The following is a 27376-nucleotide window of genomic DNA, read 5'->3' as shown; positions in this document are numbered from 1 at the left end:
GGTTAAACCAGACAAGGGACACGGGAGTTTTATACTAGTTCGGCCCCTTCGATGAAGGTAAAAGCCTACGTCTAGTTGTGATGGAATTGATTGGGTTTCGATGACCAGGGAGCAAATACGCTTTGCCTGGGCCTCGACTTGTTGTTTCTTGTCCCTGAACCACCGCCGGGTCATCCCTTTATATACATAGGTTGACGCCCACCGGTCTACGGAGTCCCTAGGCCGGCTCATACAAGTGTACGGCTTGGTCTCCCCTTTCCTAACTTACAATATAAGTTACATAACCATGGCGGTTTACCACTATGGGCCCTAATCCGCCTTTGGGCTCCGGGCCTCTAAGCTTCATTAGTAAAGCGCCATCTTCTGGGTCTTCGTGGGCTTCAATAAAGTTGAAGGTGAACTGGCCCCTCCTAGGCGGTTTACGCTCAGTAGTTATATCCCCAACATTAGGCCCCAGATTGATTTGAACTTGTTCATGTCAATCTTCAATACTTAAAGAAATTCTGTGAACATCTCCTTATATTTCTCATAAACCGCCATGATGTCTTCTCCTGTAAATTTTGTTAAACCGCCGTGACGTCATCCTCTGGACATAGCAACGGATAATCGTGATGTCATCTCTGTATAAAAAGATTAAAAAGATTCCATTCATTAATGGTATCCCAAATATCGAGGCGACAGCCGCGCCCACTTTTGCCGCTTCAGGCTCCTCCATTCTCGCGCGTGCCACTTATCCATTTGCCTTATAAATAGGCTCGGGGGTCCTTTCTTTCTTCCCCTTCCGTGCCTCTTCTTCCTCCTCGCGACGCTCAAGCTCTGAAGCTCCGCCGCCGCCCTCAACCTTCGAGCACTGCATCGACAAAGGCCGCTGCATCAACCTGATCGTACCAGAAACATGCGGCTCTTCTCCGCTATCCCTGCGCATCTGGTAAGCCTACTCCTCTCAACCCTAGATCTGTATTTAGGGTTTCCGTGTTCATCCATGCTCATAAGTGTTTATCTTTGCTCGCTGCCTTTTTGCTTACTTTTGAAACAAGATGAACTTGCCATCCTCCTCTGGCGGCCAAAGTTTGTAACTTTAGTTTACCTCGCCGTAGTATCTCCTTTTGCCTTGATAGTTCCCTTCTGGACTCATGGTGTTCTATCATCGCCATTTTAGGGCTCAGAATAATTTTCTTACTGATCCACGATAGATCCAAATTTATACTGTCATTTTGTGAAACCTGTTTCTATCAACACTTAGTAGATTTTCAGCTCTGGCTCTTCCACCTAAGGGCGGTTTAACTTTTAGTAGTTGAAAATCTGCCATATGCCATTAGCCCTCACTTAAACTGCCATCTTGACTTGAATAGTAATTTCTGGTTTATCTCACATGTATGCTTTGATCAAATTCCCGGTTTAACACCAATTAGTGCACTTGAACCGTCATTCTTAAACCGGCCTTCATTTTTCCTTTACAGTCTGCTTTCTGAGATGACCAAACAATTCTCTGCTTGCAACTGGGTTCCGTCCCGGATCACGGAAATGCAAATCAATGGATATGTTACCACTGGTGCTTTAGCCTCAAAAAGGGACCTTCATTGGCGAGTCCCTGGCCCTGAGTGCCCTCCTGAGCCTCAAGATGGAGAGGTGATTGTATTTATGCAACACTTAGACTGGGGATTCAACCCGCCCGGATCAAAAAAATTCTGGGATGTCCTTGCAAGCTTTCAACTCCATCCACAAGATATTGGACCGAATTCAATGTCCAATATATGCAATTTTCAAGTGTTTTGTGAAGTTTACCTTCAAGAAGAACCATCCGTGGAGCTTTTTCGGGATTTTTTCCATTTAAACCGCCGCACTGAGTTCTCTGATGGTCCCAACACGGAACTTGGTGGGGTATCAATCCAGAAGAGGAAAGAAGTTGATTTCCCTCATGCAAAACACCACAGCCATCCCAAAGATTGGAACCAAACTTGGTTTTATTGCCACCTTTTTACGCCTCCAACAAACCGCCAGCGGTAAAGTTTAACTTGATGCTTACTGATCCGCCTCCGCTTTAACAATGTGCTAATACTCCTTTGTTTTAATTTCATAGGCTAATAGCTCCTTCTGGAAACGGAAGACTCAAGATAAACCGGTTAGGGCTCCTCGTGTGAAAAAGCAAGGTCACAAAGAGAGCTGCCAAGAAGAAAACCGCTGAGTCTTCTGATCCGCCAGAAGATATTGACGAATCGGATCAAGAGGTCGAACTTGACTTGCTTGGTTCCTTTTTCATACACCTTATTGACAATGACTATTCCTAGGATGATGCAGAGGCTAGTCGTGCGGACCATGTTCAGGTAATCTCTCTTTCCTCCGATTCAGATCTTGTGTCGGTTCAAAGATTTCGCTGTGCAGTTCGGAAAGTAAAATACTCTCACCCTCTTTCTTATTTGGATCCGCAATTTTCTTTGAAGACACAGCAAGCCGAAGGGCGTCGCACAACCCGGCACAGTGGCCAGCAAGTCACCTCTTCCGGTTTACCGGATACGCCAACCTGGAAGCGTCGTCCAGAGGTTACTTGTTCTCCTGAAAAAATTTATCCTTTGAAGGGTTTCTTCCGATACCCACTCAATTCATCTGATCCGAATTACCAGGTGTCTTCCAATTCGTCTGGTGGTTCATCAACCACTCAGCTGCCTCCCCTTAAAACCGTCCCTAGGTAAGTATACTGCCCTTCATCTTTTCCTTCATAGTTCGGTTTACCATGCTAATCTTTGTTTTGATATCACAGTGCCAAAGCCCGTCTGAGCAAGAAGGCTAAAACCAGTGCCCCTATTTGTGAAGTTGAACCGAAGAGGGCTCCTGAGGGCACCGGTAGAAATACTGATGTTATGGATGATTCCGCTCCACAAGGCGAGAACACTGAAGCTAATCCGCTGGAAGCTGACCCGGCCACTCATATTGATCCATCAAGCCCTCATGCTACTCCTTCGAGCTCGGCTGCTAATCCACCGAGCACAGCTGCTAATCCGCCAAGTCCAGCCAGGGATACCGTCAATCCACCAAGTCCACCAAAGGGTGATGATGATGATGTCATTATTACTGGTACAGGTCACACTAGCCCTGGTAATCCGATTGTCTTGTCAAAGCATACTGCCAAGGAGGAATTCACTGCTATGGGCAAGGGGAAAGGGAAGGCTGATCTATCCAACTTTATCAACCTTAGTGCCGAGGAACTTCATTCCGGCTTTTTAAACCGCCTTTACACCAGTCGTGACATTGAAGCCGGTTTGGTGAACCTGATGAAGGAATGTTATGAGGTAATCTTCAAGAATGCTTCGAAATTTACTTTATTATGTATATCTCTTCCATTGTATCCCCCAAGGGCCGGGTTATCTCTTGAAGATAAACCAAGACTTCGATATAAAGAACACTTCAACTGAGTAGCCCCCAAGGGCCGGTTTGTCTTTTGAAGACAAAACGAAACTGTCTATCCTTGTTAATTGCCTTTACTGATCAATTGTGCATTAGCCCCCAAGTGCCAAGCTTAATACGTGGATTGAGCCTTGGGACTTGAAAATATTCACTTTTAAAAAGCAATCCACATTAGCCCCCAAGTGCCGAGTGCATAACTTGTTATGTGCTTGGGACTTTAACAACTTCATCTTCTGACTTTTGCAGACTGATAAGAATATCAAAGAATCTCAAATCACCGACCTTCAAGAAAACATCAAGTCCCAGCAAGAAGAGACCTCTAAAGCCAAAGAGGAGCTAAAGGGCGCTTTGACTGCCATGGAACAATTGAAGGATGGCTTCAAAACTGAACGCACCAACCGTGAAACTGAAAGGGCTGCTCTGTTGAAGCGGGCTAAAGACGCTAAAGCAGCTCTTAAACCGGTTGAGGAAGAGCTGACTGGGCTGAAACATCAAGTGAACACCATGACAGCTGCAGTTTTTGGTAAGTACTTTATGATAACCTGATCTGAAGTATTGTTCAACTCCGCCGGTTTAACATTAAGTTTTTAAACCATCTTAGGTACTCGCATTGCTCATCTAGGCGCAGACATCCGGATGAAGTTGAAGGCGGCGTACACTTTGATTGAGCAATTGTATACTGGTGCCCAACGGGTTATCTGTGCAGTCTCATACAACAAACCGGCACCAACATTGATCAAGGACACACTAGCAAGACTATCCATGACGCGGGCGTAGATAGAAGAGGTGAAGCGATCTGCTGCCAGGGCTGGCGCTTTACTGGCACTGACTCGGGCCAAAGCATGGATATCTGACTTGGATCCAGTTGATATCGCTAAGGGATTACCGGATGAACAAGCAGACGGGTCAGCTTTTGACAACAAAGCCCTCAAAGCCCTGACAAAGGAGATGCGTCCGCTGTCGAGTCAACTGGCTAAAGAGGCTAACTTGACTATTCATCAGTCCTTTTATGATGAAAGGAACCAGCGGGTTGATACGACTGTGGCAGAAGCGCAAAACCTTATCCCGCCAATCTGTAAGCACACTTACGCCCCTGATGTTGAACCATCCAATCTGATAAGTGAGGAAGCTGTATTTTAGGCTCTAACCCGGATTGACTGGACCACCATTGACTTCCAGCCACTGGGTGGAGAGGAGGAGGTTGAACCGGCGCCTGAATATCCATCAACTTCACGTCGTCCTGGCAATGAGTCTTAATCCGACGATCGGGTTACTTTGACAGACTTTGTTTTGTGTAAGAACAATCAGCATTTTGGACCTCAAAGCGCCTTGTAATAGGCTAGTGAAAGTACTTTGTTCTGTGGCACCGATGCATAATGTTGTTGATCCATCATGATATTTGTTGTGCTTGATTACACTTTGATAATTTTCATGCGATTCTGATATCTACATAAAAAGAATTGTGCTGGCGGTTTACCGCCAGACGGGTCATAATGCCCAAGATAAAGCCTGGCTAATAACGAAAGCGGAATGAATATTAAATAACTCATACCTGTGATATGAAATCACTTAGTTGGTGAACCAACTTTTATTGTAGTAAGGGTGAAAACCCAAATTTTGAGCTGTTATAACTCTCACCATGTAATGATGTTATGTAATAAGTCATGCCGGGTTACAATGAACACCAGATGATCAAACTGGCAACATATAGTCAAAGCCAGGACGGGGTTTTTAAACACCGATTTGATAAAATGGTCTAACAACTTATAGTTGAAAACCAAGCCGGGTTAACAAACACCGGGTTAATATAATGACTGAAAAGCCACACTGGGTCAATTTGATACTGGTTCAATAGAAACTTAACAAATGGTAAAAAAAACTTTGCAAAACAAATAAAATCCATGTAGTCGAGGCTTTCCAAGGGCTGCCAGGCCCAAATTTGAGGCTTTTCATGGGCTGTCAGGCCGCTGAGTTAAAACATTTTGCAAAGCCTTTTAAGATGGGCCTCCAACTAACCAATCATCGTTTTAACTTCGACAAGTTCAGGGTCTTTAAAAGATTGACTTATCAAACGTTCGGCGAGTCATGCCAGGATTACCTGGATAGGAGTGGCTTACTTGATGAAGGCAGGTTAACCCGGGGTTTTAGGTGAATACACCAGGCTTCCAAGCCGTGGGTCGATACCCAATTACAAGGGCCCTTTCAAACTCTTTGTTACTTTACACAAAGAGCCCCCAAGTAACTTTGTGAGTTGTGCTCATGGGTGCCTATGTTTGAGTTGTGCATAGCATACCGACTCTCTTTGGCCCCTTGGGTGTGAAGCTCCCAAGCTGCATTGTGGCATGATAGCCGGTTTAACAGGTAGTACTCTGCTTTGTCAGCTGAAGCTCCCATCTAACTCAAAGGATATTTGAGAAAAAATAGTAGAGGCCCTGCTTATAGCAAGGATTCCGGTTTATTTTATGATCTGATCATAATATATACATTGTCGAAATATGTACATAAGAGAAGCCTATGGCTCAAGTATAGTAAGGCCGAAGGAGAGCTATGTTCCACGGCCGCCGGGTCTCCTCCTCAGAATTGTGTGAGTTGTCTCGAACGTCAATGAGGTGGTATGATCCGTTGTGCAAATTCTTGGTGACCACAAATGGTCCTTCCCAAGGTGGGGATAACTTGTGCATATCGGTCTGATCTTGGATGAGGCGGAGCACTAAGTCGCCTTCTTGAAAGGTTCTTGTCTTAACCCGGCGGTTGTGATAACACCGCAGGTCTTGTTGATAAACCGTCGATCGAGCCAAAGCCATGTCCCGTTTCTCATCTAACAGGTCCAGCGCCTCTTGGCGTGCTTGCTCATTGTCCGCTTCAACATAATTGGCAACCCGGGGTGAGTCATGACGAATATCACTGGGGAGGACGGCCTCAGCCCCGTAAACCATGAAGAAAGTGTTGGGGAACGTAGCAGAAATTCAAAATTTTCCTACGATTCACCAAGATCCATCTATGGAGAAACTAGCAACGAGGGGAAGGAGAGTGCATCTACATACCCTTGTAGATCGCTAAGCGGAAGCGTTCAAGTGAACGGGGTTGAAGGAGTCGTACTCGTCGTGATCCAAATCACCGGAGATCCTAGTGCCGAACGGACGGCACCTCCGCGTTCAACACACATGCATCCTGGTGACATCTCCCATTCCTTGATCCAGCAAGGTGAGAGGGAGAGGTTGGGGAAGACTCCGTCCAGCAGCAGCACGACGGCGTGGTGGTGGTGGAGGAGCGTGGCAATCCTGCAGGGCTTCGCCAAGCACCGCGGGAGAGGAGGAGGACTTGGGAGAGGGGGAGGGCTGCGCCAGAACTTTTGTAAAGCTCCCATGCGCCTCCCCACTATATATAGGGGTGGAGGGGGCTGGTTTCTTTCCCTCCAAGTCCATTGGGGCGTTGGCAAAGGTGGGAGGAAAGAAATCCCATCATTTCCTTCCCCACCGATTGTTATCCCCCCTTTTTAGGGATCTTGATCTTATCCCTTCGGGATATGATCTTATTCCTTCTAAGGGGGGATCTTGGTGCGCCTTGACCAGGGGTGTGGGGCCTTGCCCCCACTACCCACGTTCATGTGGGTCCCCCCATGCAGGTGGGCCCCACTCCGGAACCTTCTAGAATCTTCCCAGTACAATACCGAAAAATCCCGAACATTTTCCGGTGGCCAAAATAGGACTTCCCATATATAAATCTTTACCTCTAGACCATTCTGGAACTCCTCGTGGCACCCGGGATCTTAGCCAGGACTCCGAACAACATTCGGTAACCACATACAAACTTCCTTTATAACCCTAGCGTCATCGAACCTTAAGTGTGTAGACCCTACGGGTTCGGGAACCATGCAGACATGACCTAGACGTTCTCCGGCCAATAACCAACAGCGGGATCTGGATACCCATGTTGGCTCCCACATGTTCCACGATGATCTCATTGGATGAACCACGATGTCAAGGACTCAATCAATCCCGTATACAATTCCCTTCGTCTAGCGGTATTTGTACTTGCCCGAGATTCGATCGTCGGTATGCCGATACCTTGTTCAATCTTGTTACCGGCAAGTCTCTTTACTCGTTCTGTAACACATCATCCCGTGATCAACCCCTTGGTCACATTGTGCACATTATGATGATGTCCTACCGAGTGGCCCAGAGATTCCTCTCCGTTTACACGGAGTGACAAATCCCAGTCTCGATTCGTGCCAACCCAACAGACACTTTCGGATATACCTGTAGTGCACCTATATAGCCACCCAGTTACATTGTGACGTTTGGTACACCCAAAGCATTCCTACGGTATCTGGGAGTTGCACAATCTCATGGTCTAAGGAAATGATACTTGACATTAGAAAAGCTTTAGCATACGAACTACGATCTTTGTGCTAGGCTTAGTATTGGGTCTTGTCCATCTCATCATTCTCCTAATGATGTGATCCCGTTATCAACGACATCCAATGTCCATGGTCAGGAAACCGTAACCATCTATTGATCAACGAGCTAGTCAACTAGAGGCTTACTAGGGACATGGTGTTGTCTATGTACCCACACATGTATCTTATCAATACAATTATAGCATGGATAATAAACGATTATCATGAACAAGGAAATATAATAATAACTAATTTATTATTGCATCTAGGGCATATTTCCAACAGTCTCCCACTTGCACTAGAGTCAATAATCTAGTTCACATCGCCATGTGATTAACACTCACAGGTCACATCGCCATGTGACCAACATTCCAAGAGTTTACTAGTGTCATTAAACTAGTTCACATCATCATGTGATTAAGACTCAATGAGTTCTGGGGTTTGATCATGTTTTGCTTGTGAGAGAGGTTTTAGTCAACGGGTCTGCAATATTCAGATCCGTATGTACTTCGCAAATCTCTAGGTCATATTGTAAATATTGCTTCCACGCTATACTAGGAGCTATTCCAAATGGTTGTTCCACTATACGTATCCGGCTTCTCTACTCAGAGCTATCCGAATAGGTGTTAAGCTTGCATCGACGCAACTCTTTACGTCGAACTCTTTATCACCTCCATAACCGAGAAACATATCCTTATTCCTCTAAGGATAATTTTGACCGCTATCTGGTGATCCACTTCTTGATCACCTTTGTACCCTCTTGCCAGATATGTAGCAAGGCACACATCAGGTGCGGTACACAGCATAGCATACTGTAGAGCCTACGTCTAAAGCATACGGGACGACCTTCGTCCTTTCTCTCTTTTCTGCCGTGGTCGAGCTTTAAGTCTTAACTTCATACCTTACATCTCAGGCAAGAACTACTTCTTTGACTGATCCATCTTGAACACCTTCAAGATCATGTCAGGGTATATGCTCATTTGAAAATACCATTAAGCGTTTTTGATCTATCCTCATAGATCTTGATGCTTAATGCTCAAGTAGATTAATCCAGGTTTTCTATTGAAAAACACCTTTCAAATAACCCTATATGCTTTCCAGAAATTCTACATCATTTCTGATCAACAATATGTCAACAACATATACTCATCACTTCTTTAGAAATACAAGTTTCTCATAAACTTTGTATAAACCCAAAATCTTTGATCATCTCATCAAAGCGTACATTCCAACTCCGAGATGATTACTCCAGTCCTTAGAAGGATCGCTGGAGCCAGCATACCTTTTAGCATCCTTAGGATCGACAAAACCTTTTTAATTGTATCACATACAACCTTTCCTTACAAAGACTGGTAAGGAAACTCATTTTGACATCCATCTGCCAGATTTCATAAATGCAGCTAATGCTAACATGATTCCGACGGACTTAAGCATCGCTACGGATGAGAAAATGTCATCGTAGTCAACTCCTTGAACTTGTGAAAAACTCTTCGCCACAAGTCGAACTTCATAGACGGTGACATTACCGTCCACGTCCGTCTTGTTCTTAAAGATCCATTTATCTTAATGGCTTGCCGATCATCGGGCAAGTCCACCAAAGTCCATACTTTTTCTGATACATGGATCCTATCTCGGATTTCATGGCTTCTAACCATTTGTCGGAATTTGGGCCCACCATCGCTTCTCCATAGCTTGTAGGTTCATTGTTGTCTAGCAACATGACCTTCAAGACAAGATCACCGTACCACTCCGAAGCAGTACGCGTCCTTGTCATCTTACGAGGTTCGGTAGTGACTTGATCGGAAGCTTCATGATCACTATCATAAGCTTCCACTTCAATTGGTGTAGGTGCCACAGGAACAACTTCCTGTGCCCTGCTACACACTGGTTGAAGTGATGGTTCAATAACCTCGTCAAGTCTCCACCATCCTCCCAGTCAATTCTTTCGAGAGAAACGTTTCCTCAAGAAAGGACTCGTTTCTAGAAACAATCACTTTTGCTTCCAGATCTGAATTAGGAGGTATACCCAACTGTTTTGGGTGTCCTATGAAGATGCATTTTATCCGCTTTGGGTTCGAGCTTATCAACCTGAAACTTTTCACATAAGCGTCGCAGCCCCAAACTTTTAAGAAACGACAACTTAGGTTTCTCCAAACCATAGTTCAAACGGTGTCGTCTCAATGGAATTACGTGGTGCCCTATAAAGTGAGTGTGGTTGTCTCTAATGCCTAACCCATGAACGATAGTGGTAATTCGATAAGAGACATCTTGGTACGCACCATATCCAATAGGGTGCAACTATGATGTTCGGACACACCATCACACTATGGTGTTCCAGGCGGTATTAATTGTGAAACAATTTCCACAATGTCTTAATTACGTGCCAAAGCTCGTAACTCAGATACTCATCTCTATGATCATATCATAGACATTTTATCCTCTTGTCACAATGATCTTCAACTTCACTCTGAAATTAATTGAACCATTCAATAATTCAGACTTGTGTTTCATCAAGTAAATATACTCAACATCTACTCGAATCATCTGTGAAGAAAGAACATAACGATATTCATTACATGCCTCAGCACTCATTGGACTGCACACATCAAAATGTGTTACTTCCAACAAGTTGCTATCTTGTTCCATCTTACTAAAACCGAGGCTTTTCAGTCATTTTGCCCATGTGGTATGATTTGCATATCTCAAGTGATTCAAAATCAAGTGAGTCCAAACGATCCATCTGCATGGATTTTCTTCATGCATATACACCAATAGACATGGTTCGCATGTCTCAAACTTTTCAAAAACGAGTGAGTCCAAAGATCCATCAACATGGAGCTTCTTCATGCGTTTTATACCAATATGACTTACATGGCAGTGCCACAAGTAAGTGGTACCATCATTACTATCTTATATCTTTTGGCATGAAAATGTGTATTACTATGATCGAGATTCAATAAACCATTCCTTTAGGTGCAAGACCATTGAAGGTATTATTCAAATAATAGAGTAACCATTATTCTCCTTAAATGGATAACCGTATTGCGGTAGACATAATCCCATCATGTCTATGCTCAACGCAAACACCAAATGACAATTATTCTGGTTTAATACTAATCTTGATGGTAGAGGGAGCGTGCGATGTTTGATCACATCAAACTTGGAAACACTTCCAACACATATCGTCAGCTCACCTTTAGCTAGTCTCCGTTTATTCCATAGCCTTTTATTTCGAGTTACTAACACTTAGCAACCGAACCGGTATCTAATACCCTGGTGCTACTAGGAGTACTAGTAAAGTACACAATAACTTAATGTATATCCAATATACTTCTATCGACATTGCCAGCCTTCTCATCTACCAAGTATCTAGGGTAATTCTGCTCCAGTGGTTGTTCCCTTTAATACAGAAGCACTGAGTCTCGGGTTTGGGTTCAACCTTGGGTTTCTTCACTAGAGCAGCAGCTGATTTGCCGTTTCATGAAGTACCCTTCTTGCCCTTTCCCTTCTTGAAACTAGTGGTTTCACTAACCATCAACAATTGATGCTCCTTCTTGATTTCTACTTTCGCGGTGTCAAACATCGCGAATACTTCAAGGATCATCATATCTATCCCTGATATGTTATAGTTCATCACGAAGCTCTAGCAGCATGGTGGCAATGACTTTGGAGAAACATCACTATCTCATCTAGAAGATCAACTCCCACTCGATTAAAGTGATGGTTGTACTCAGACAATCTGAGCACAAGCTCAACGATTGAGCTTTTCTCCCTTAGTTTGCAGGCTAAGAAAATCGTCGGAGGTCTTATACCTCTTGACGTGGGCACGAGCCTGAAATCCCAATTTCAGCCCTCAAAACATCTCATATGTTCCGCGATGTTTCGAAAACGTCTTTGGTGCCTCCACTCTAAATCGTTTAACTGAACTATCACGTAGTTATCAAAACGTGTATGTCCGATGTTCGCAACATCCACAGACGACGTTTGGGGTTCAGCACACTGAGCGGTGCATTAAGAACATAAGCTTTCTTCTGTCCGCATAATCGCTACTGTCAACTTTCAACTATATTTTCTCTAGGAACATATCTAAACAGTAGAACTAAAGCGCGAGCTTAAGACATAATTTGCAAAGATCTTTTGACTATGTTCAGGATAATTAAGTTCATCTAATGAACTCCCACTCAGATAGACATCCCTCTAGTCATATAAGTGATTACATGATCCGAGTCAACTAGGTCGTGTCCGATCATCACGTGAGACGGACTAGTCATCATTGGTGAACATCTTCATGTTGATCGTATCCTCCATACCACTCATGCTCGACCTTTCGGTCTCTTGTGTTCCGAGGCCATGTCTGTACATGCTAGGCTCGTCAAGTTAACCTAAGTGTTTCGCGTGTGTAAATCTGGCTTACACCCGTTGTATGTGAACGTAAGAATCTATCACACCCGATCATCACGTGGTGCTTCGAAACGACGAACTTTCGCAACCGTGCACAGTTAGGGGGAACACTTTCTTGAAATTTTAATGAGGGATCATCTTATTTACTACCGTCGTTCTAAGCAAATAAGATGTATAAACACGATAAACATCACATGCAATCAAATAGTGACATGATATGGCCAATATCATATTGCTCCTTTTGATCTCCATCTTCGGGGCTCCATGATCATCATCGTCACCGGCATGACACCATGATCTCCATCATCATGATCTCCATCAGTGTGTCTTCATGAAGTTGTCTCGCCAACTATTACTTCTACTACTATGTCTACCAGTTAGCAATAAAGTAAAGTAATTACATGGCGTTGTTTAATGACATGCAGGTCATACAATAAATTAAGACAACTCCTATGGCTCCTGCCGGTTGTCATACTCATCGACATGCAAGTCGTGATTCCTATTACAAGAACATGATCAATCTCATACATCACATATCATTCATCACATTCTTTTTGGCCATATCACATCACATAGCATACCCTGCAAAAACAAGTTAGATGTCCTCTAATTGTTCTTCGCATGTTTTACGTGGCTGCTATGGGTTTCTAGAAAGAACGTTTCTTACCTACACAAAAACCACAACGTGATATGTCAATTGCTATTTACCCTTCATAAGGACCCTTTTCATCGAATCCGATCCGACTAAAGTGGGAGAGACTGGCACCCGCTAGCCACCTTATGCAACAAGTGCATGTCAGTCGGGGGAACCTGTCTCACGTAAGAGTACGTGTAAGGTCGGTCTGGGCCGCTTCATCCCATGATGCCGCCGAATCAAGATTGGACTAGTAACGGTAAGCATATTGAACAGAATCAACACCCACAACTACTTTGTGTTCTACTCATGCAAAGAATCTACGCATAAACCTGGCTCTGATACCACTATTGGGGAACGTAGCAGAAATTCAAAATTTTCCTACGAGTCACCAAGATACATCTATGGAGAAACTAGCAATGAGGGGAAGGAGAGTGCATCTACATACCCTTGTAGATCACTAAGCGGAAGCGTTCAAGTGAACGGGGTTGAAGGAGTCGTACTCGTCGTGATCCAAATCACCGGAGATCCTAGTGCCGAACGGACGGCACCTCCGCGTTCAACACACATGCAGCCCGGTGACGTCTCTCATTCCTTGATCCAGCAAGGTGAGAGGGAGAGGTTGGGGAAGACTCCGTCCAGCAGCAGCACGACGGCATGGTGGTGGTGGAGGAGCGTGGCAATCCTGCAGGGCTTCGCCAAGCACCGCGGGAGAGGAGGAGGACTTGGGAGAGGGGGAGGGCTGCGCCCGAACTTTTGTAAAGCTCCCATGTGCCTCCCAACTATATATAGGGGTGGAGGGGGCTGGTTTCTTGCCCTCCAAGTCCATTGGGGCGTTGGCAAAGGTGGGAGGAAAGAAATCCCATCATTTCCTTCCCCACCGATTGTTATCCCCCCTTTTTAGGGATCTTGATCTTATCCCTTCGGGATATGATCTTATTCCTTCTAAGGGGGATCTTGGTGCACCTTGACCAGGGGTGTGGGGCCTTTCCCCCACTACCCACGTTCATGTGGGTCACCCCATGCAGGTGGGCCCCACTCCGGAACCTTCTAGAACCTTCCCAGTACAATACCGAAAAATCCCGAACATATTCCGGTGGCCAAAATAGGACTTCCCATATATAAATCTTTACCTCCGGACCATTCTGGAACTCCTCATGACGTCTGGGATCTCATCCGGGACTCCGAACAACATTCGGTAACCACATACAAACTTCCTTTATAACCCTAGCATCATCGAACCTTAAGTGTGTAGACCCTACGGGTTCGGGAACCATGCAGACATGACCTAGACTTTCTCCGGCCAATAACCAACAGCGGGATCTGGATACCCATGTTGGCTCCCACATGTTCCACGATGATCTCATCGGATGAACCATGATGTCAAGGACTCAATCAATCCCGTATACAATTCCCTTCGTCTAGCGATATTTGTACTTGCCCGAGATTCGATCGTCGGTATGCCGATACCTTGTTCAATCTCGTTAGCGGCAAGTCTCTTTACTCGTTCCGTAACACATCATCCCGTGATCAACCCCTTGGTCACATTGTGCACATTATGATGATGTCCTACCGAGTGGGCCCAGAGATAGCTCTCCGTTTACACGGAGTGACAAATCCCAGTCTCGATTCGTGCCAACCCAACAGACACTTTCGGAGATACCTGTAGTGCACCTTTATAGCCACCCAGTTACGTTGTGACGTTTGGTACACCCAAAGCATTCCTACGGTATCCGGGAGTTGCACAATCTCCTGGTCTAAGGAAATGATACTTGACATTAGAAAAGCTTTAGCATACGAACTACGATATTTGTGCTAGGCTTAGGATTGGGTCTTGTCCATCTCATCATTCTCCTAATGATGTGATCCCGTTATCAACGACATCCAATGTCCATGGTCAGGAAACCGTAACCATCTATTGATCAACGAGCTAGTCAACTAGAGGCTTACTAGGGACATGGTGTTGTCTATGTACCCACACATGTATCTAAGTTTCCTATCAATACAATTATAGCATGGATAATAAACGATTATCATGAACAAGGAAATATAATAATAACTAATTTATTATTGCCTCTAAGGCATATTTCCAACAGAAAGGTGTATAACCCAAAGATAATATCATCAACATATAGTTGGCATACAAATAACTCCCCTTTGACCTTCTTAGTAAAAAGAGTGGGGTCGATTTTCCCAATTTCAAACCCACGATCTTGCAACAACTCAGTAAGGTGCTCATACCACGCACGTGGGGATTGTTTAAGGCCATAAAGTGCCTTATCGAGTTGGTACACATGATTGGGTAACTCGGGATCCTCAAACCCTGGGGGTTGTTTGACATAAACCAACTCATTAATAGGACCATTAAGAAAAGCACTCTTCACATCCATTTGGTGCAACTTGAAGTTATGATGAGAAGCATAAGAAATCAACAAACGAATAGATTCAAGGCGAGCAACAGGAGCAAAGGTTTCACCATAGTCGATACCCTCGACTTGGGAGTAGCCTTGTGCTACCAAACGAGCCTTGTTGCAAACGATGATTCCATGAGCATCTTGCTTGTTCTTGAATATCCACTTGGTTCCAATGACATTATGGTTCCCCATTGGCATTGGCACCAATCTCCACACCTTGTTGTGCTCGAAGTTGTTGAGTTCTTCATGCATGGCATTGAGCCAATCTAGATCCTCGAGCGCCTCATAGACCTTTTGGGGTTCAACACAAGAAACAAATGCGTGATGTTAACAATAGTTTGCTAATTGTCTACGAGTGCTTACCCCCTTTCTCAAACTTCCAAGCACATTCTTCATAAGATGATCTTTGGTAGTGAGCTTGGAAGCAATCTTGGCGGCACGACGCTCCAATTCCTCCTCATGAGATAGTTGAGGAGCGGTAACTTGATCATCTTGAGCGTCGTCTTGAGCTTGTTCTTGATCTTGAGCTTGCCCTTGATCTTGAACTTGCTCGGGAGGGAGAACTTGACCTTGGGCCTCGCTTGGTGGTTCACCGCTATCTTGAGATTGATCTTGCCCTTGACCTTGTTCACTTGGTTAAGGGCCTTCACTTTGTTCTTCGGAAGCGTGTGGGTCTTGAGTTGGTGATGGCTCCACTTGAGTGGAACTTTGTCCTTCTCCTTTGGCCACAAGGGGTTCCTCAATGGGTAGGATATGACCAACACCCATTCTTCTTATGGCTTGGGGAGGAATTTCATCACCCACATCACAAGTACCACTTTGCTCCACTTGGGAGCCGTTATTCTCGTCAAACTCCACATTACACGTCTCCACAATGAGTCACATGGACTTGTTGAGGACACGGTAAGCATGAGAGTTTGTAGCATAACCAACAAATATGCCCTCATGAGCTCTAGCCTCAAATTTAGACAAATGAACACCTTTCTTGGGAATGAAACACTTACAACCGAACACCCGAAAGTACTTGAGGTTGGGCTTGTTAATAGTAAGTATCTCATATGGAGTCTTGTTCAAGCCTTTGCAGAGATAGAGCCGATTGGATGCATGACAAGCGGTGTTGATGGCTTCGACCCAAAAGTTGTAGGGAGACTTGAACTCCGCCATCATGGTCCTTGCCGCATCCATCAATGTCCGGTTCTTCCTCTCCGCTACACCATTTTGTTGAGGGGTGTAAGCTGTGGAATATTGATGCTTGATCCCCTCATCACTAAGAAACTCATCCAAGGTGTAGCTCTTGAACTCGGTGCTGTTGTCACTTCTTATTGTCAAGATCTTTGCATTGTGTTGATGTTGAGCTTCATTTGCAAAGTCGATGACGGTTTGTTGAGTCTCACTCTTCCTCTTGAAGAAATATACCCAATGTTGGACATATGCCCTAGAGGCAATCATGTATGATGATATTTCCTATGTGTTTATGAATAAAGATAGTCCTTGGACATTATCAATGATGTATATCAGCAAGTACGTGACTTGTTTGTGGGACTATGAATTGTATAATGACTTTACTAAAAGATCCCTAGTCGAAAGGGCTGTGTGGACGCGCAGCCAACTATACTAGCATATGACACGGTCGATGGCTTGGTCTCACTAGCCATGGAGCATTGGATGCTAACAGGATAATATGGACTTGGAAAGGTCTGGTCGGATTTGACGTAGTCGGATCTGAGTCGAGATAAGGTCCGAGTCGGACAGACCCAACTATGAGACGCAACAATATGTCATCTGTGAGTCTCTAGTACAACATATGTTCTATGTCCTAAGACCTGAGCTGACGCATGTACTCGAGATGGTGACAGACCTGCTTTGGGCCGACCAAACTCTACTCCGTGACTGGGTAGTTACAAAGGTAGGTTTCGGGCTTGTCCAGACCCATGCTGCGAGACGTGGTCGAGCAAGATGGGATTTGCCCCTCCGATCAGGAGAGATATACTCTGGGCCCCTCGTGTGATCCGACCAAGAGAAGCATGGTCATGCGACAAGGATTATGAGATAATCTTGATAGTGGTCAGCATCACTGGAACTAGAAAGAGGTCGGGCTAGCACAAGGATGACAATCTCACCTTGAGCCCGATAACATATATCGTGTGGCAAAGGAGACAGAAGTGTGACATGTTGTACAGGTTCACCTAAGCAGCTTCATAGTATGCTTGGTGTTCGGCATGCCTTGCTAGAGGCCTCTACCAACCGTGCAGTTCGGAGGTGATCCGAACTGCGACCAAGCTGACTTGAACCTAAGGGGTCGCGCGCTTAAGGGAAGGAACCTACGAGGTCGGATCCGAGGACACTGGTCGGATGTGATCTGAGCTGTATTTAGATTATGGCCAAGTAGACTTGTGGGCTTTAGGGTCTGTGCGAGGCCCAAGTGTTGAGCCTGCGGCGGATGCCTATATAAAGTGGAGGTGTGGCACACTCATGTGGTTAATCGCTTTGGCGTTGTCACTAGGGTTTGCATGTGTTGCGAATAGCCACCTCCACTCGCTGCCTGTTGTGTGATCAGACCTAGCAGTCCACCGCACGATGTTCCTCCTGCACGAGTGGATACCATTAGAGGCAGTGCACTTGCGCCGCTCCGGCGAACCTATTCGCGGGATTCGATCGGCTACATGGGAGACCGGCAAGGAGGAGGACTTTGGGAACGCGAGGTGACTCCCGGAACGCGCTGCCTCAACTTACTTCCGATGCACGGCACTGCGCGTCTAGTGGTAACGATCTGTGATCCATCTCCTGTAGCATGTTCCTGGTTGTTCTGCATGTAGGAAAATTTTAATTTGCAGTCGACGCACCCTACCATAGAACCCAACACCCAAGTGTATCTTGAGTAGTCATCCACAATCACCAAGCAATACTTTCTACCCCCAAGACTATCAAAGGATGGAGACGCAAAGAGATCCATGTGAAGGATCTTCAAAGGCCTCTTCGAGTAGATGATAGTCGTGGGAGGGTGAGCCTTCTCATGTAGCTTTCCTTCGATACAAGCACTGCAAGCACGATCTTTGGCAAAACTAACATTTGTTAGTCCACGGACATGGTCCCCCTTGAGAAGACTTTGCAAAGATCACATATTGACATGGGCTAAACAGCGATGCCAAAGCCATCCCACGTCAACTTTAGCCTTTAGGCATGTCGCGGTCTTAGTGGGTCGCTTCGAAAAGTTAATCACATAAAGACCATTCTAGACATGTCCAACAAAGGCTACTTTAAGGGTCTTGCTCCACAAGAGGGCCACGGTATCAATATCAAATAAAATGGCAAAGACCATGAGTGCAAGTTGACAAACGGAAAGTAAATTGTATCCAGGGACTCAACAAGCATGATTTTCTCGATCATCAGATCATGAGAAATGACAACCTTGCCAAGACCCAATACCTTAGAAGATGAGGCATCATCCCACTCGACATTGGTGGGCATAGAAGAGACCTTGTGCATGCCCCCCACCAAGTCCTTGCTTTTGGTCATATGATTTATTGCTCCACTATCGAGCAACCATGATCCCCCACCGGAAGAAAACACCTACAAGAGATCAATGCTCGTACCCACGTAGCAACGAGAGGGTACGTGGAAAACACTCTCCCCTCTCGTTGCTATGATTCACCATGATATTGCGTGTGCGTAGGAATTTTTTTGAAATTACTGCGTTCCCCATCAGTGGCATCTGAGCTAGGTTTTATGTGTAGATGTTATATGCATGAGTAGAACACAAGTGAGTTGTGGGCGATACAAGTCATACTGCTTACCAGCATGTCATACTTTGGTTCGGTGGTATTGTTGGATGAAGCGGCCTGGACTGACATTACGCCGCGAGACTGGTTCTACCGACATGCTTTGCACATAGGTGGCTGGCGGGTGTTAGTTTCTCCAACTTTAGTTGAACCGAGTGTGGCTACGTCCGGTCCTTGAGAAGGTTAAAACAGCACTAACTTGACGAACTATCATTGTGGTTTTGATGCGTAGGTAAGAACGATTCTTGCTCAGCCCGTAGCAGCCACGTAAACTTGCAACAACAAAGTAGAGGGCGTCTAACTTGTTTTTTCGGGCATGATGTGATGTGATATGGTCAAAACGTGATGCTATATTTTATTGTATGAGATGATCATGTTTTGTAACCGAGTTATCGGCAACTGACAGGAGTCATATGGTTGTCGCTTTATTGTATGAAATGCAATCGCCCTGTAATTGCTTTACTTTATCACTAAGCGGTAGCGATAGTCGTAGAAGCAATAGGTGGCAAAACGACAACGATGCTACGATGGAGATCAAGGTGTCGCGCCGGTGACGATGGTGATCATGACGGTGCTTCGGAGATGGAGAACACAAGCACAAGATGATGATGGCCATATCATATCACTTATATTGATTGCATGTGATGTTTATCCTTTATGCATCTTATTTTTCTTTGATTGACGGTAGCATTATAAGATGATCTCTCACTAAATTTCAAGGTATAAGTGTTCTCCCTGAGTATGCACCGTTGCGAAAGTTCTTCGTGCTGAGACACCATGTGATGATCGGGTGTGATAGGCTCTATGTTCAAATACAACAGGTGCAAAACAGTTGCACACGCGGAATACTCAGGTTAAACTTGATGAGCCTAGCATATACAGATATGGCCTCGGAACACTGAGACCGAAAGGTCGAGCATGAATCATATAGTAGATATGATCAACATAGTGATGTTCACCATTGAAAACTACTCCATCTCACGTGATGATCGGACATGGTTTAGTTGATTTGGATCACGTGATCACTTAGATGATTAGAGGGATGTCTATCTAAGTGGGAGTTCTTAAGTAATATGATTAATTGAACTTTAATTTATCATGAACTTAGTCCTGGTAGTATTTTGCAAATTATGTTGTAGATCAATAGCTCGCATTGTTGCTTCCCTATGTTTTTATATGTGTTCCTAGAGAAAACTAAGTTGAAAGATGTTAATAGCAATGATGCGGACTTGGTCCGTGATCTGAGGTTTATCCTCATTGCTGCATAGAAGAATTATGTCCTTGATGCACCGCTAGGTGACAGACCTATTGCATGAGCAGATGTAGACGTTATGAACGTTTGGCTAGCTCAATATGATGAGTACTTGATAGTTTTGTGTGCCATGCTTTATGGCTTAGAACTGGGACTACAAAAACGTTTTTGAAACGTGACGGAACATATGAGATGTTCCATGAGATGAAACTGATATTTCAGACTAATGCCCGTGTCAAGAGGTATGAGACCTCTGACAAATACTTCGCCTAAAAGATGGAGGAGAATTGCTCAACTAGTGAGCAAGTGCTTAGATTGTCTGAGTACTACAATCACTTGAATCAAGTGGGAGTTAATCTTCCAGATAAGATAGTGATTGACAGAGTTCTCTAGTCACCATCACCAAGTTACTAGAACTTCGTGATGAACTATAGTATGCAAGGGATGACGAAAACGATTCCCGAGCTCTTCGTGATGTTGGAATCGACGAAGGTAGAAATCAAGAAAAAGCATCAAGTGTTGATGATTGACAAGACCACTAGTTTCAAGAAAAGGGCAAAGGGAAAGAAAGGGAACTTCAAGTAGAATGACAAGCAAGTTGTCACTCCCGCGAAGAATCCCAAAGCTGGACCAAAGCCTGAAACTTAGTGCTTACACTGCAAAGGAAATGGTCACTGGAAGTGCAAATGCCCTGAATATTTGGTGGATAAAGAAGGATGGCAAAGTGAACAAGGGTATATTTGATATACAGGTTTTTGTTGTGTGCCTTACTAGTGTTTATAGTTGCCCTTAAGTATTTGATACTTGTTCGTTGCTAAGATTAGTAACTCGAAACAGGAGTTACAGAATAAACAGAGACTAGTTCAAGGGGAAGTGACGATGAGTGTTGGAAGTAGTTCCAAGATTGATATGATTATCACCACACACTCCCTATACTTTCGGGATTAGTGTTAAACCTAAATAAATGTTATTTGGTGTTTGCGTTGAGCATGATTATGATTTGGTCATGTTTATTGCAATATGGCTATTCATTTAAAGTCAGAGAATAATTGTTGTTCTGTTTACATGAATAAAACCTTCAATGGTCATACAACCAATGAAAATAGTTTGTTGGATCTTGATCGTAGTGATACACATATTCATAATATTTATGCCAAAAGATGCAAAGTTAATAATGATAGTGCAAACTTATATGTGGCACTGCCGTTTGGGTCATATCGGTGTAAAGCGCATGAAGAAACTCCATAAAGATGGATTTTCGGAATCACTTGGTTATGAATCATTTGATGCGTGCGAACCGTGCCTTTTGGGCAAGATGACTAAAACTCCATTCTCCGGAACAAAGGAACGAGCTACTGACTTGTTGGAAATAATACATATTGATGTATGCAGGCCAATGAGTATTAAGGCTCATGGCGGGTATCGTTATTTTCTGACCTTCACAGATGATTTGAGCAGATATGGGTATATCTACTTGATGAAACATAAGTCTGAAACAGTTGAAAGGTTCAAATAATTTCAAAGTGAAGTGGAAAATCATCATAACAAGAAAATAAAGTTTCTACGATCTGATCGTGGAGATGAATATTTGAGTTACGAGTTTGGCCTTTAGTTAAAATAATGTGGAATAATTTCACAAACTCATGCCACCTAGAACACCACAGCGTAACGGTGTGTCTGAACGTCATAACCACACTTTATTTGATATGGTGCGATCAATGATGTCTCTTACCGATTTACCAATATCGTTTTGGGGTTATGCATTAGAGATAGCTACATTCACATTAAAATAGGGCACCATCTAAATCCATTGAGACGACACCGTATGAACTATGGTTTAGCAATAAACCTAAGTTGTCGTTTCTTAAAGTTTGGAGTTGCGATGCTTATGTGAAAAAGCTTCAACCTGATAAGCTCGAACCCAAATCAGAGAAGTGTGTCTTCATAGGATACCCAAAGGAGACTGTTGGGTACACCTACTAATCACAGATCCGAAGGCAAAATATTTGTTGCTAAAAAAATTGGATCCTTTCTAGAGAAGGAGTTTCTCTTGAAAGAAGCGAGTGGGAGGAAAGTAGAACTTGATGAGGTAACTGTACCTGCTCCCTTATTGGAAAGTAGTTCATCACAGAAATCAGTTCCTGTGATTCCTACACCAATTAGTGAGGAAGCTAATGATGATGATCATGAAACTTCAAATCAAGTTACTACGGAACCTCGTATGTTTTCTAGAGTACGGTCTGCACCAATGTGGTACGGTAATCCTATTCTGGAAGTCATGTTACTAGACCATGATAAACCTACAAACTATGAGGAAGCGATGATGAGCCCAGATTCTGCGAAATGGCTTGAGGCCATGAAATCTGAGATGGGATCCATGTATGAAAATAAAGTGTGGACTTTGATTGACTTGCCCGATGATCGGCAAGCCATAGAAAATAAATGGATCTTCAAGAGGAAGATGGACGTTGATAGTAGTGTTACTATCTACAAAGATAGACTTGTCAGAAAAGGTTTTTGACAAAGTTCAAGGTGTTGAATACAATGAGATTTTCTCATTCGTATCGATGCTTAAAAGTCTGACCCAATCATGTTAGCAATTGTCGCATTTTATGAAATCTCGCAAATGGATGTCAAAACTACATTCCTTAATGGATTTCTTAAAGAAGAGTTGTATATGATGCAACCAGAAGGTTTTGTCAATCCTAAAGGTGCTAACAAAATGTGCGAGCTCCAGCGATCCATCTATGGACTGGTGCAAGCATCTCGGAGTTGCAATATACGCTTTGATGAGTTGATCATAGAATATGGTTTTATACAGACTTTTGGAGAAGCCTGTATTTACAAAAAAAAGTGAGTGGGAGCTCTGTAGCATTTCTAAAACTATGTGTAGATGGCATATTGTTGATTGGAAATGATATAGAAATTCTGGATAGCATAAAAGGATACTTGAATAAGAGTTCTTCAAAGAAATACCTCGGTGAAGCTGCTTACACATTGAGCATCGTCATCTATAGAGATAGATCAAGACGCTTGATAAGATTTTTTTTCAATGAGTACATACCTTTATAAAATTTTGAAGTAAGCTCAAAATGGAATAGTCAAAAAAGGAGTTCTTGCCTGTGCTGCAAGGTGTGAAGTTGAGTAAGACTCAAAACCCAACCATGGCAGAAAATAGAAAGAAAATGACAAGTCATTCCCTATGCCTCAGTCATAGGTTCTATAAAGTATGCTATGCTATGTACCAGACCTATTGCATACCTTGCTCTGAGTTGGGCAAGGGAGTACAATTTTTTGATCTAGGAGTAGATCACTGGACAACAGTCAAGAATATCCTTAGTGAGGACTAAGGAAATATTTCTCGATTATGGAGGTGATAAAAGAGGTTCATCGTAAAAGGTTACATCGATGCAAGTTTTAACACTGATCCAGATGACTCTAAGTCTCAATCTGGATACATATTGAAAGTGGGAGCAATTAGCTAAAGTAGCTTCGTGCAGAGCGTTGTAGACATAGAATATTTTCAAAGAAAGACCTCGGTGAAGCTGCTTACACATTGAGCATCAAGATCTATAGAGATAGATCAAGACACTTGATAAGATTTTTCAATGAGTACATACCTTGATAAGATTTCGAAGTAGTTCAAAATGGAACAGTCAAAGAAGGAGTTATTGCCTGTGTTGCAAGGTGTGAAGTTGAGTAAGACTCAAAACCCGACCATGGCAGAAAATAGAAAGAGAATGAAAAGTCATTCCCTATGCCTCAGTCATAGGTTCTATAAAGTATGTTATGCTATGTACCAGACCTATTGTATACCTTGCTCTGAGTTTGGCAAGGGAGTACAATTTTGATCTAAGAGTAGATCACTGGACAGTGGTCAAGAATATCCTTAGTGAGGACTAGGAAATATTTCTCGATTATGGAGGTGATAAAAGAGCCCGTCGTAAAGAGTTACATCGGTGCAAGCTTTTACACCGATCCAGATGACTCTAAGTCTCAATCTGGGTACATATTGAAAGTGGGAGCAATTAGCTAGAGTAGCTCCGTGCAGAGCATTGTAGACATAGAATATTTGCAAAATACATACGGCACTGAATGTGACAGACCCGTTGACTAAACTTCTCTCACGAGCAAAACATGATCACACCATTAATACTCTTTGGGTGTTAATCACATATCGATGTGAACTAGATTATTGACTCTGGTAAACCCTTTGGGTGTTGATCACATGACGATGTGAACTATGGGTGTTAATCACATGCAGATGTGAATATTAGTGTTAAATCACATGGTCCAAGTGGGAGACTGAAGGAAATATGCCCTAGAGGCAATAATAAAGTTATTATTTATTTCCTTATATCATGATAAATGTTTATTATTCATGCTAGAATTGTATTAACCGAAAACATAATACAGGTGTGAATACATACACAAACATAGTGTCACTAGTATTCCTCTACTTGACTAGCTCGTTGATCAAAGATGGTTGTGTTTCCTAACCATAGACATGAGTTGTCATTTGATTAACGGGATCACATCATTAGGAGAATGATTTGATTGACTTGACCCATTCCGTTAGCTTAGCACTTGATCGTTTAGTATGTTGCTATTGCTTTCTTCATGACTTATACATGTTCCTATGACTATGAGATTATGCAACTCCCGTTTACCGGAGCAACACTTTGTGTGCTACCAAATGTCACAACGTAACTGGGTGATTATAAAGGAGATCTACAGGTGTCTCCGAAGGTACATGTTGAGTTGGCGTATTTCGAGATTAGGATTTGTCACTCCGATTGTCGGAGAGGTATCTCTGGGCCCTCTCGGTAATGCATGTCACTATAAGCCTTGCAAGCAATGTAGCTAATGAGTTAGTTACGGGATGATGCATTACGTACCGAGTAAAGAGACTTGACGGTAACGAGATTGAACTAGGTATTGAGATACCGATGATCAAATCTCGGGCAAGTAACATACCAATGACAAAGGGAACAACATATGTTGTTATGCGGTTTGACCGATAAAGATCTTTGTAGAATATGTAGGAGCTAATATGAGCATCCAGGTTCCGCTATTGGTTATTGACCGGAGACGTGTCTCGGTCATGTCTACATAGTTCTCGAACCCGTAGGGTCCGCACGCTTAAAGTTCGATGACGGTTATATTATGAGTTTATGTATTTTGATGTACCGAAGGTAGTTCGGAGTCCCGGATGAGATCGGGGACATGACGAGGAGTCTCGAAATGGTCGATACGTAAAGATCGATATATTGGATGACTATATTCGGACTTCGGAAAGGTTCCGAGTGATTCGGGTATTTTTCGGAGTACCGGAAAGTTACGGGAATTCGCCGGGGAGTATATGGGCCTTATTGGGCCATACGGGAATAGAGGAGAGAGGCCAAAAGGAAGGAGGCGTGCAGCCCCCTTTTCCTTCTTCCTCCCCCCCCCCTCTTTCCTTCTCTCCTACTCCAGCAAGGGAAGGAGGAGTCCTACTCCCGGTGGGAGTAGGACTCCCCCCTTGGCGCACCCTCCTCCTAGGCCGGCCGCCTCCCCCTTGCTCCTTTATATACGAGGGCCGGGGCACCCCATAGACACAATAATTGATCCTTGAGATTTCTCGGCCGTGTGCGGTGCCCCCCTCCACCATAATCCACCTCGATAATATTGTAGCGGTGCTTAGGCGAAGCCCTGCGTCGGTAGAACATCATCATTGTTACCACACCGTCGTGCTGACGAAACTCTCCCTCAAAGCTCGGCTGGTTCGGTACTTGATCGGTCAGATCGTGAAGACGTACGACTACATTAACCGTGTTGTGCTAATGCTTCCGCTTTCGGTCTACGAGGGTACATGGACAACACTCTCCCCTCTCGTTGCTATGCTTCACCATGATATTGCGTGTGCGTCGGAAATTTTTTGAAATTACTATGTTCCCCATCATGGTTAACCTCTGGTAAAGCTCACGAGGTTCTTCATCTTCATTCATAGCAAACTCATCGGCTTCATCTTGAACCACTTCAAAGTTGGAGCATTGAATTCTTGCACTTCCCTTGTAAAGGGAAACAACATGTTGCCATGCCTCCTTGGCCACGGTGAAAGGTCGAAGGTGAGCAATATCTTTGGGAGGAATTGCTTCTTGGAGAATGGAAAGAGTGAAATCATTGAATTGATTGTCCGCGGCTTCTCTAGGAGTGAAGTTGCTTGGGTCATGCGGATAGAAACCTTGCTCAATAATTCTCCAAAGTTTAGTAGAACTATGATTCAAATGACGTTTAAAGTGATACGCCCAAGAAGCAAAATCCTCATTTTTCACAAGCTTCAGAGGAGGACCAACATGATTCATATGAGTGGAGGGAACCGGTCCTCCATAAGTAAGTGGAGGTTCAACATCAGCAAAGATGCCACTCCCACTTCTACCACTAGGCATAGGAGCATGCTCGTTACTAGCTTCCCCCTTTTTGGAGTTAGCATCTATCACCTTGTTAGCAGGATCAACCACTTTCAAGGGTTTGGTGGGTAATTTAAGACCATCAAGAAACTCCTTAAACATGCCTTTAACCTCGGTCGTCTTGGAGGTTTTCAATGTGTACATACCCACATTGAACACCTCACGAGAGACCGGGGATCCCGCATCGGCCGCGGACAAAGTGGGATTCGCACCGGGGTGACCCTCCACTTCGTCCGTGGTGTCAACCATACTCTTCGGACAGCAAAGTCCTTCATAAAGAGACGACACTCTAATACCAAATTGAGAGGATCGATATGGTTGACTAGAGGGGGGTGAATAGGCAACTAACAATTTTTAGCTTTTCTTGACCAAATTAAACTTAGCATCAAAGTAGGTTGTCTAGATGTGCAACTAGGTGAACTTATATGATGCAAGGACAACAAGCACACAAGCAAACTAGGGAACCAACACAATATAAGCTTGCACAAGTAAAGGTAAGAAGTAACCAATAGCGGAGCCAGTGGAGTCGAGGATGTGTTACCGAAGTTCCTTCCCTTTGAGGGGAAGTACGTCTCCGTTGGAGCGGTGTGGAGGCACAATGCTCCCCAAGAAGCAATTAGGGCCACTGTATTCTCCTCACACCCTC

Source organism: Triticum aestivum, chromosome 2B, assembly GCF_018294505.1.
Source record: "Triticum aestivum cultivar Chinese Spring chromosome 2B, IWGSC CS RefSeq v2.1, whole genome shotgun sequence".
Classification (NCBI taxonomy): Eukaryota; Viridiplantae; Streptophyta; class Magnoliopsida; order Poales; family Poaceae; genus Triticum; species Triticum aestivum.
Note: the sequence above shows the minus strand (reverse complement) of the source record.